This window comes from Peromyscus maniculatus, chromosome 1 (assembly GCF_049852395.1).
Source record: "Peromyscus maniculatus bairdii isolate BWxNUB_F1_BW_parent chromosome 1, HU_Pman_BW_mat_3.1, whole genome shotgun sequence".
Classification (NCBI taxonomy): Eukaryota; Metazoa; Chordata; class Mammalia; order Rodentia; family Cricetidae; genus Peromyscus; species Peromyscus maniculatus.
The window spans coordinates 39,733,342-39,744,501 of record NC_134852.1 but is presented as its reverse complement, the minus strand read 5'-3'; the positions used below and the strand labels follow the sequence as shown (position 1 = coordinate 39,744,501).

At 40.3% G+C, this 11,160-nt stretch overlaps 1 protein-coding gene across 1 annotated transcript in view; it reads left to right on the top strand.

The window, feature by feature from the left end:
* Positions 1-3,442: 3,442 nt before the first annotated feature.
* LOC143274343 (uncharacterized protein C2orf78 homolog) overlaps positions 3,443-11,160 on the top strand; it is a 24,796-nt gene continuing 17,078 nt past the window's right edge. The window contains exon 1 of the mRNA XM_076577132.1: positions 3,443-3,620. The gene's annotated coding sequence lies outside the window, so the exon portion shown is untranslated. The remainder of the gene's footprint in view (positions 3,621-11,160) is intronic.

Below are 11,160 nucleotides of genomic sequence, written 5' to 3'. Positions count from 1 at the left end.
CCCTGACCCACTCAGCACATAAACCAACCAATCCCTGAGCAGGAAAACCTACAAAACATAATCGAACCAATCTCTGGGTATGTCCAAACTCAGGGATTGGAATCTGAGCAATTCTTACCCTGCAATGCTTCACCCTGGAAAAACTCCCAACTAAAAAGCCATACATAAGCCCTGCACCTGTTCATTTGATAACTGCCTTTTTTTCCTTCCTGGAAGAGGCAGCCACCCTCCTGGGTTCTTCCCCTCCAACAAATCTCTTGAATGAGGTTTGGGTGAGACCTTCTTTTGTCAGAAGGGAGCAGAGCAGAGGGGGAACATTAGACATACAGGAGCAGAGCAGAGCAGAAGTGTTAACACTTTCCCTGGGGAGACCTTCCCCTAACAAAGCAAAGTGATTTCATTGGGGAAAACTTTCCCTGGAGCAAGGATGTAAGCTGCTATGCTTATGTCAACTTTGTGCTATTCCTTGGTTCTCAACAGCCAGGATCCCATTCCCATAAGCTTCCACACTTACAAAAACAACTACATTGCTTTTTTTCATGTAACCCACTGCCACATGCCAACAAATGCCTTCTTACTCAAGGTGTTCCAGTCTCTTTAAAATAGATTAAATCTTTAAATAGATTAGGAAGCTGCTTGGTCTGCACTCAGGTATAATTTATCCATCTCAGTTCTTGGATAGTATTGACAGTTAGGTTAGCTATGAATTTGTCAGCTTGGCATCATTAAATAGCATTAAACACAAGGCTATAGCCAGCTTGTTAGCTCATTTTATATATAAAAATCAAGGCTTGCTTTTTCTAAACCTACTATGTCTTTTGTTTAAAAAATGTTCTAGGATATGAAAGTCTATGCAAATTTTGAGTGTCTAAGAATGTTAAGATATATGAAGGTCTGAGGATATGAAAGCTTATGAGGTTTGAGGGTCTTAGAAAATGATTTAAGATGTAAATGCATGTTTCTAAAGATATTAATATGTGATTTAAGATATGAGAAATGTTTTAGATTGTTCTCCCTTTCTATGGTATAAAAGTTTGGAGCTTAACATTTAATAGAGTTCTGATAAGCTGTTAGAGCTGTGACTACTTACTGTTCAGTCACAAGCTCAAGATTTTTAGATTTATTTTGGTTGTAAACTAAATATAAATTTAAAGGTGCTTCTAAGATCACACTGTTCAATCTATACCTGGCTCTCAGGACACAAGGAAAAGTTACATGCTTTTAACCCAAATTTGTAGTTTTTACTAGAACTCTAAGATATGAATCCATTCCTGCTATTTTACAGATACTCATTATCTGCTTTGTCTATGATATGGATTTTGGTATATATTGGTAATACTAATATATCTAAAAATTTAACTACTTTATAAAGAATTTGTATAGGCTTCAGAGGACCAAAAAGTCATAAACCCAAGATCTACTTCACAGAGGTCAAAAGTACTCCAGATAAGTAGAGCCTAAAATTTCCCTATCTGTCTATTCTTGATGATGGTATTTTTGTCTCTCCTGGTCTTAGAACTCCTCCCCTTTCTACTTAGTATATTTAAAATTTCAAAAAAGTTCATAAATTTTAACTTTTGTTCCTACTTTAAATTTGTCTCAACAGTTTTCCACTTGGCTGATAGAAACATTCAAGCATCAGTTGATAACTAATAGCTCTGGACTTGCTAAAAGCTAATGTGGACCAGGTCAACCAATGTCATTGTTCCCTGTCTCTACTGCTGGGTCAGATAACCACATACTTCTGACAAGTGCCCCACTGCCCAGACTTTGGCCTTCCAGATTTTGACTAGTATCTCAGCCTTTTTGGGCCCTGACAACTATGCCCCTGTATCAGCGGGAAGCAGTTACAGAGGAGAATACATTGTCCTGTACTCCCTGTCCATAATAGGTTGAAATACTGAGTCAAAAAGAAACTCCCTGGCATAGAGAACAAAATTGCTAACTATTATGCTCATTGACATACCAGGAAAATGGGCCCAGAACTGTCAATTGATGGGTTCATTAACTACAATAATTCTACAGTAAGATAAGACACTTGACCTTCTTAGGGAGAAACAAAGAGGTATTATATGTCCTTAAGAAATTATTATTTCTATATAAATCATTCAAGATTTTAATCTAGTTGTGTGCAAAGATAGGAACTACAGGGCATTAAGAATGGTAATAGATGAAAATGTCACTGCCCTAGAAAAGTCTGTTAGCTAATAGTTCTTAATTCCCAATACCCTTGATCCCCAGGACAGATAGGTCTCATGATTGAGTACTTGTGAAGTCAGGGAGAGATATGGGGCCTGAGGCAGTTGCCATGACAAGCTTAATAGAAACCAACTAAAAAGTAGGCCTGAGTTTGCATGCAGGCATCACCTGGATCTAGAAAAAGCCATAAGCTGACCCCCCCCACAGGGAGGGCCAACAACTAAGGGGAAATACCTCAAAACAAACTCAATACTATAAGAATGGAGGCAAGATAAAAAAGAATGCCCATGTGTCTGAGGCCAGCGTGAGATACACCGTAAGCTTCTGAAAAACAGGGGCTACAGAGACTTGCCTATCTCAGGAAAACAGAAGACCAGAAGGAGAGAAAACATCCAGAGGTAGACAAGTCTGGGCAGCAAATAGCAACAAGTTTGAAAGAGGTAACATGTGTAGCAAGGCTCACCATCAGCCGCTCAAGTGCTGGCTTCTACCAGTAGCATCCAATTACAAGCATCTTCACGATGAACAAAGACAACTGCTTCTGCAAGTTCACCATGATACTGCCCACTACTTTAAGGATACAGGGTCATTCTGGCCCAAGAATCAAACCCTACCAAAAAGGGATGAAAAGCAGAGAAGAGAGATGTGAGTCCTGCCTGGGGAAACAAAGACTAAGGAAGGCCTCTAGGAGAAAACATCCAAAGAAAAGATTCTTAGAGTTCATCATCCAAGGTGCACTCAATACACTCAGCCCTGTCCTTCAACACAGTCACAAAGAAGCCCTCTGATCTCTTCCTTGGGTAATGGACAGATGCTGACAGCTCATAAACCAGATCAACTGATACAGTTTCTCATCCAGCTTTCCTCCACTTAGGTGTTCCTCTCCTTCCTGTCCAAAGCAGCTGACTCTATGTACAGTGAATGCTGATAGGACACTCTCGGCTGGAAGGTGACACCTCATAGGAACAACAGACACAGCTTCATTGATGAACATTTGATGAACATTATAAGAAGCTCTGACTATATCCTGGACTAAACCTCCTGAAAGGGAAACTTCCATGCCAGGATTGCCTCCTTTCACTAGCACACACCTCAGCCTGCATGGCTACTGTTAGTCTCCTGGCATCCTCTCCAACCAATTCCAACTTTTAGCTCAGAATCCGACCTTCCCATTGGCTGCTGCCCCATTTATGACATCATTCTCCCTCCAACCCCACAATCACCAGGTGTGGTCTTGGGGTTGCCACGGTGATGCCTGTAAACAATTGGGATCATCACAGGTCACCTGTGCCCAGTGAACAGTAAGTGTTGTCTGTTAGCGGACACACTTGCAACTCAGGTCAGCTGATCAGACAAGGACAAACAATTTTCTTGCTCCATTGTACTGTGGATTGCTGATACTCTCCCCACGACCAAGGCAGGTAAGGCAAGAAATTTTCAAACATTTCTTTTGATCACTTCTCCCTTATTTTTACTATGCTTTTAAATCTTTGTTTAATGGGGATTCTATTGATGTTGATATCTCCATTTGATTGTTATATTTAGATTATTTATATATTTATAAATATTATTTGTGTATAGAAAATGTGGAAATAAAAGAAGACAAATGGAAGAGATGACACTGGAGGTCCACAACAGTAGTTTGAAACAATGTTTCCGATACCAGATTTTAAATAGAAAGAAGCAAGACATCATATCACAAGCCATTTTAAACAACCACACTTTTGAAATCAGAGTAGGTAAAGGTTCCCTGTCAATATAGGAAACCATATCCTCTTCAGATCCCTGCTGTTAAAATCTTCCACAGCATTCACTACATCTTATGAGCACTGGTTGTGTTGGATCTTATCAGCTGAGGCTGAGTCCTCCATAGTGAGTGACAAGTGGACAAGAAGTGTGTAGGGGAATTCTCACAAAAATTTCCAGCTAAAACAGTAACAATGAATTAACAGTTACTGAGGAAGTGCTCATTTAAGAATCAATTTAACCAATTATTAAATTAAGAAACAATCTTATTTGGAGATGAACCCTATACTACATTAGTAATCCCAAGATGTCACACAGAACACAGGAAAGCCTCAACTTGATATGCTAGGTTTTGTTGACTCCCCAAGGGAGGCTTTAACCTCTCTGAAGTGTGAATGGGGGTGGGTTGGGAGTGTAAGGAGCAGGAAGAAGGTATGGAGGGGAACTGTGGTTGGTATGTAAAATGAAATTAAAATAAAAAAAAAGCTTCCAGTAGAGACAAGCTTGGTGGACATGGCAAGTACCTATGATCCAGCACTCTAGATGCAGAGGCAGGCCGACCTGTGTGATTTCAAGGCCAGACTGATCTAGATAGAATCTATATCTTCCTTAAGTAGAGATAAGTAGAGTAAGATGTGCACAGTACAGGAAAAAGGCACAGGCATGAGAAGCTGTCTAAGGTTCTCCTCCTTTAAACACTTCTGTTCTGGGACACAGGTGTGAGGCAGTGCCACAGCAGGAATCAGAACAAGACAAAGCAGGGCAAAGAAGGCTGTTGTCTAGTGAGAGCAAGGATTAAAGTGGATCAACTAGGAAGTCCATGCCCACACAGGAAGAACAGGCAGCTCATCCAATGAGAGCCATTCTATCCCATATCAAGAATCATTCTGAACCATATTGTTTGGAGTATGTGAGGGAACATAGGTTTTAGACTCTCCCAGACACTACAAATTGTAGATAAGACAGCTTGTGAGTGTAACAGCTCTGAAGGTGAAAGTACCCTGACTTGTCCAGAAATCAGGCTTTACCTGGAGCTGCAATAGGACAGTTCTGGAGGGTGGATCTCCCAGAGGACAGCTTTGGAGACTGGAGTCACAATAGGACAGCTCAGGTCTGGAGGGAAAGATATCCTGATTTGTCAGGAAGCTAGGCTATACCTAGAGCTGCCAGAGGACAGCTCTGGAGGGAGAGGTATGCTGACTTGCCAGTAAGTCAGGAGATATCTGAAGATAGGGGTGGGATGAGACATGGTCTCCCTGCAGGATGTAGCAATCCTGCTCCTCTCTGAGAGAGAGCCTTTACACCTGAACCTCACTCTGCCTTCACTTAAGAGCTCTGCTTCTTCTCTCTGGCCCAAGATGTTGCTGCTTCTGCTTCACTCTGCTAAAGGGGAAACCTTGCAGAAATGTAGCAATCTCCTCTGCCTCCAGGGAAAAGTTGTTACTTTTTTCTGCTCAGTGTTCCTCAACCCAGCTAAGGGAATGTCTCCGAAAGGATTTTTTTTTTGGCTCAGTCCCCCTAGGGAATGTTTTGGCAAGGTTCTTCTGTTCTGTGCAGGCTAATGAAGATCTTTACCCAAGACTCTTTTAAGAAAGAGATTTATTTTGGAATGAGGTTTTCTAGGAGAATGGCTGTCTCTGCCAGGGTGGGAAAGAACAACCCACAACTAAACAGGCAGAGGAGCTTTTCAGGGGAAGAATTTCTCCAAAAGATTTTCTGTTCAAAGATTGATTTGTTTTCCTGCTCACAGATTGGTTGGTTTCATTGGTCAGGAACAGAGTTGGCTTTAATTTCAGGGCCAGGGCATATTTCTTTCACTGGCAGAGCTGGCTCTGGTTTCAGGGCCACACTGTGTTTTGTTCATTTTTTTAAATTTTTCTTTATTATGAAATTTTCTACTCACTCTGCATACCACCCACAGATCCCCCTCCTCCCTCCTCCCACCCTCCAGACCTCCCTCCCAAGCCACCCCACATCCGCCAAATCAAGGTCTCCCACCGGGGAGTCAGCAGAGCCCAGCACACTGAGCCTAGACAGGTCCAAGGCCCTCCCCACTGCACCAAGGCTGTGCAAGGTGTCACACCAGTCACCAGGCTCCTAAAAGCCTACCCTTGTACCAAAGACAGATCCCAATCCCCCTGCCTGGGTGTCCCACAAACAGTCTGAGCCAAAGAACCGTCTTAAATATCAAGAAGGCCTAGTCCAGGCCCATAAGGGCTCCACAGCCACTAGTCCACAGTTCATGGGCCTCCACTAGTGTGGCCTGGTCATCTCTGCACACCTTCCCATCATGATCTTGACATCCTCCTCCTGCAGAATCCTTCCTCTCTCTCTCTCATTGATTCAATTCCCGGAGCTCAACCTGGTGCCTGGCTGTGGATCTGTGCATCTGCCTCCATCAGTCACTGGACAAAGGCTCTGTGATGACGGTTAGGGTATTCACTAGACTGGTCACTAGAGTAGATCAGTCCAGGCACCCTCTAGATGACAGCCCGCATTCCAAGGTGGGGTCATCCTTGTGGATACCTGAAAGCCTCCCTGGCACCCTACCTCTTTCTATTCCCATGATGTCCTCATCTGTCATGGTATCTCCCTCCCTGCCCTCCCACTCTGTTCCTGTTCCAGTTCGACCCTCCCATTTCCCTATGTTCTCATGCTGCACTCCTCTCCTCTGCCAACACCCGCCCCCTCCCAGTCTGCTCATGTAGATCTCATCCACTTCTCCTTCACTGGGCCATCCATGTGTCCCTCCTAGAGTCTTTCCCTGTTAGCTAGCCTCTCTGAAACTGTGGATTGGAGTCTGGCCATCCCTTTCCTCACTCTAGTATCCAGTTATGAGTGAGTGAGTACATACTATGTTTGTCCTTCTGAGTCTGGGTTACCTAACTCAGGATATTTTCTAGTTCTGTCCATTTGCTTGCAAATTTCATGATGCCATTGTTTTTTACTGAGTGCTGAGTAGTACTCCATTGTGTGTATATTCCACATTTTCCTTTATCCATTCTTCAGTTGAGGGGCATCTAGGTTGTTTCCAGGTTCCTGCTATTATGAATAATGCTGATATGAACATAGTTGAGCATGTGTCCTTGTGGTAAGATTGAGCATTCCTTGGGTATATGCCCAAGAGTGGTATAGCTGAGTCCTGAGGAAGACTTATTCTCAATTTTCTGAGAAACTGCCATACTGATTTCCAGAGTGGATGTATACCAGTTTGCATTCCAGGAACAGTGGAGGAGTGTTCCCCTTGCTCCACATTCTTCCCAACACAATCTGTCTTCAGTGTTTTTGATCTTAGCTATTCTGACAGGTGTGAGATGGTATCTCAGAGTTGTTTTGGTTTGCACTTCCCTGATTACTAAGGATGCTGAGCTATTCCTTAAATGCCTTTCAGCCATTTGAGATTCTTCTGTTCAGAATTCTCTGTTAAGCTCTGTGGCCCATTTTTTAAATTGGATTCTTCAGTATTTTGATGTCTACTTTTTTGAGTTCTTTATATATTTTGGAGATCACCCCTTTGTCAGATGTGGGGTTGGTGAAGATCTTTTCCCATTCTGTAGGCTGTCGTTTTGTCTTATTGACCATGTCCTTTGCTCTACAAAGGCTTCTCGGTTTGAGGAGGTCCCATTTATTTATTGTTGCTCTCAGAGTCTGTGCTACTGGTGTTATATTTAGGAAGTGATCTCCTGTGCCGATGCATTCAAGACTACTTCCTACTTTCTCTTTTATCAAGTTTAGTGTAACCAGATTTACATTGAGGTCTTTGATCCACTTGGACTTGATTTTTGTGCATGGCAACACATATGGATATATTTGCAATCTTCTGCATGTTGACATACAGTTATGGCAGCACCATTTGTTGAAGATGCTTTCTTTTTTCCATAGTGCTTTTTGTCTTCTTTGTTCGTATGTTCATAGGTATGTGGATTAATGTCAGGGTCTTCAATTTGATTCCATTGCTCCATATGTTGCTTTTTATGCCATTACCAAGCTGTTTTTTATTACTGTTGCTCTATAGTAGAGCTTGAGGTCAGGGATTGTGATGCCTCCAGAGGTTGCTTTACTGTACAAGATTCTTTTAGCTATCCTAGGTTTTTTTGTTTTTCCATATAAATTAAGTATTTTTCTTTCCATGTCTGTGAAGAATTGTTTTGGGATTTTGATGGGGATTGCATTGAATCTGTAGATTGCTTTTGGTAAGATTGCCATTTTTACTATGTTAATCCTACCTATCCATGAGCATGGGAGATCTTTCTATTTTCTGATATCTTCTTCAATTTCTTTCTTCAGAGACTTAAAATTCTTATCATACATGTCTTTCACTTGCTTAGTTAGAGTTACCCCAAGGTATTTTATATTATTTGTGGCTATTTTAAAGGGTGATGTTTCTCTGATTTCTTTCTCAGCCCATTTATCATTTGTATATAGGAGGTCTACTGATTTTTTTTAGCTAATCTTGTATCCTGCCACATTACTGAAGGAGTTTATCAGCTGTAGGAGTTGCCTGGTAGAATTTTTGGTGTCACTTATGTATACTATCATACCGTCTGCAAATAGTGAAAGTTTGACTTCTTTCCAATTTGTATTCCCTTGATCTCCTTTTGTTGTCTTATTGCTCTAGCTAGAACTTCAAGTACTATGTTGAATAACTATGGAGAGAGTGGACAGCCTTTTCTTGTTCCTGATTTTAGTGGAATTGCTTTGAGTTTCTCTCCATTCAATTTGATGTTGGTTATCATCTTCCTGTAAATTGCCTTTATTATATTTAGGCATGTTCTTTGTATTCCTAATCTCTTTAGAACCTTTAACATGAAGGGGTATTTGATTTTGTCAAAGCTTTTCAGCATCTAATGAGATGATCAGGTGGTTTTTTTTCTTTCAGTATTTTTATATGGTGTATTACTTTGACAGATTTACATATGTTGAACCATCCTTGCATCCCTGGGTTGAAGCCTACTTGGTCATGGTGGATAATTTTTTATGTGTTCCTGGATTCAGTTAGCCAGTATTTTATTGAGTATTTCTGCATCAATATTCATGAGGGAGATTGGTCTGTAATTCTCTTTCCTAGTTGTGTGGTTTGGGTATGAGGGTAACTGTAGCCTCATAAAAAGAGTTTGGTAATGTTCCTTCTGTTTCTATTGTGTTGAACAATTTGAAGAGCATTGGTATTAGTTCTTCTTTGAAAATTTGGTAGAATTCTGAGCTAAAACCATCTGGTCCTGGGGTTTTTTTGGTTGGGATTTTTAATGGCCGTTTCTATTTCCTTAGGGGTTATTTGTCTATTTAAATAGTTTGTCTGGTCTTGATTAACTTTGATATGTGGTACCTATACAGAAAAATCATCCATTTCTCTTAGATTTTCCAATTTTGTGGAGTACAGGTTTTTGAAGCATGACCTGAAGATTCTCTGGATTTCTTTGTTGTCTGTTGTTATATCTCTCTTTTCATTTCAGATGCTCTCTCTCTGCTTTTGTGTTAATTTGAATAAGGGCTTATCTATCTTGTTGATTTTCTCAAAGAACCAACTCTTCGTTTCATTGATTCTTTATGTTGTTCTTTTTGTTTCTATTTTATTGATTTCAGTCCTCAATATGATTATTTCCTGGCGTCTGTTTCTCCTGGGTGAGTTTGCTTCTTTTTGTTCTAGAGCTTTTAGAAGTACTGTTAATTCACTAGTGTGAGATTTCTCCAACTTCTTTATATGTTCATTTAGTGCTATGAATTTTCCTCTTAGCACTGCTTTCATAGTGTTCCATAAGTTTGGGTATATTGTACATTCACTTTTGTTGAATTCTAGTAAATCTTTAATTTCTTTATTTCTTCCTTGACCCATTGGTGATTCAACTGGGCATTATTCAGTTTCCATGAGATTGTAGGCTTTCTGTAATTTTTGTTGTTGTTGAAATCTAACTTTAGGCCATGGTGGTCCAATAAGATACAGGAGGTTATTTCAATGTTTTTGTATCTGTTGACATTTGCCTTGTGACCAAGCATGTGTTTGATTTTGGAGAAGGTTCCATGGGGGTGCTGAGAAGAAGATATATTCTTTGTGTTATGGTGGAATATTCTATAGCTATCTATTAAGTCCATTTGAGTCATAACGTCTGTTAGTTCCCTTATTTCTTTGTTAAGGTTCTATCTGGCAGACCTGTCCATTGGTGAGAGTGGGGTCTTGAAGTCTCCCACTACTAGTGTATGGGGTTTGATGTGTGATTTAAGCTTTAGTAATGTTTCTTTTACAAATGTAGGTACCCTTTTATTTGGGGCATAAATATTCAGAATTGAGACTTCATCTTGTCGGAATATCTGTGATAAAAATGTAATGTCCTTCCCGATCTCTTTCAATTGATTTTAGTTTGAAGTCTATTTTATTAGATATTAGTATAGCTACACCAGCTTGCTTCTTAAATCCATTTGATTGGAAAGTCTTTTCCCAGCCTTTTATTCTGAGGTAGTGTTTGTCTTTGAAGTTGAGGTGTGGATGGATCATGTTTTCATATCCATTCTGTTAGCCTGTGTCTTTTTAATAGGTGAATTGAGACCATTGATATTAATGGATATTAATGACCAGTTATTGCTAATTCCTGATATTTTTTGGAGGTAGTGTTGTATGTTTCCGTTCTTTGGTATTTGTTGGTGTGGAACTATCTATTGCCTCTGTTTTCATGGGTGTATCTAAATTCCTTAGGTTGGATTTTTCCTTCCAGTGCTTTCTATATGACTGGATTTGTGGAAAGATATTGTTCCTGTTCTTTTACTCAGATTTTCTATTTCCATCATTCCCTCTGTTTGTGTCTTCTTCATTTTTCCTATTTCTGTTTTCAGGTCTTGGAATGTTTCCTTCATCTGTTTCATTGCTCTTTCATTATTTCTTTCAGGGCTTAATTGTTTTCTTCTGTTTTATTTGTCCTTGCCTCTAGGTTTTTATAGCTGTCTTCTCATTTTTTGTTTGACTTTTCCTCAATTTCATTTGTGATTCCTTCTATATAAGCCTCTACCCTCTTCATGATGTTATTCATAAGGCTGGTTTCTTTTGCTTCTTCCATTTTTTGATGTTCAGGTCTAGCTGTTGTAGGCGGGCTAGGTTCTAGTGATGGTGTTTTGCTCTTCATTTTGTTGTATGTACTCTGCCTTGACATCTGCCCATCTCCTTATAGATTCGTTATTGGTCTTATCAATGCACTTGGTCCAGACAGAGCTTACACAATCAGAAAG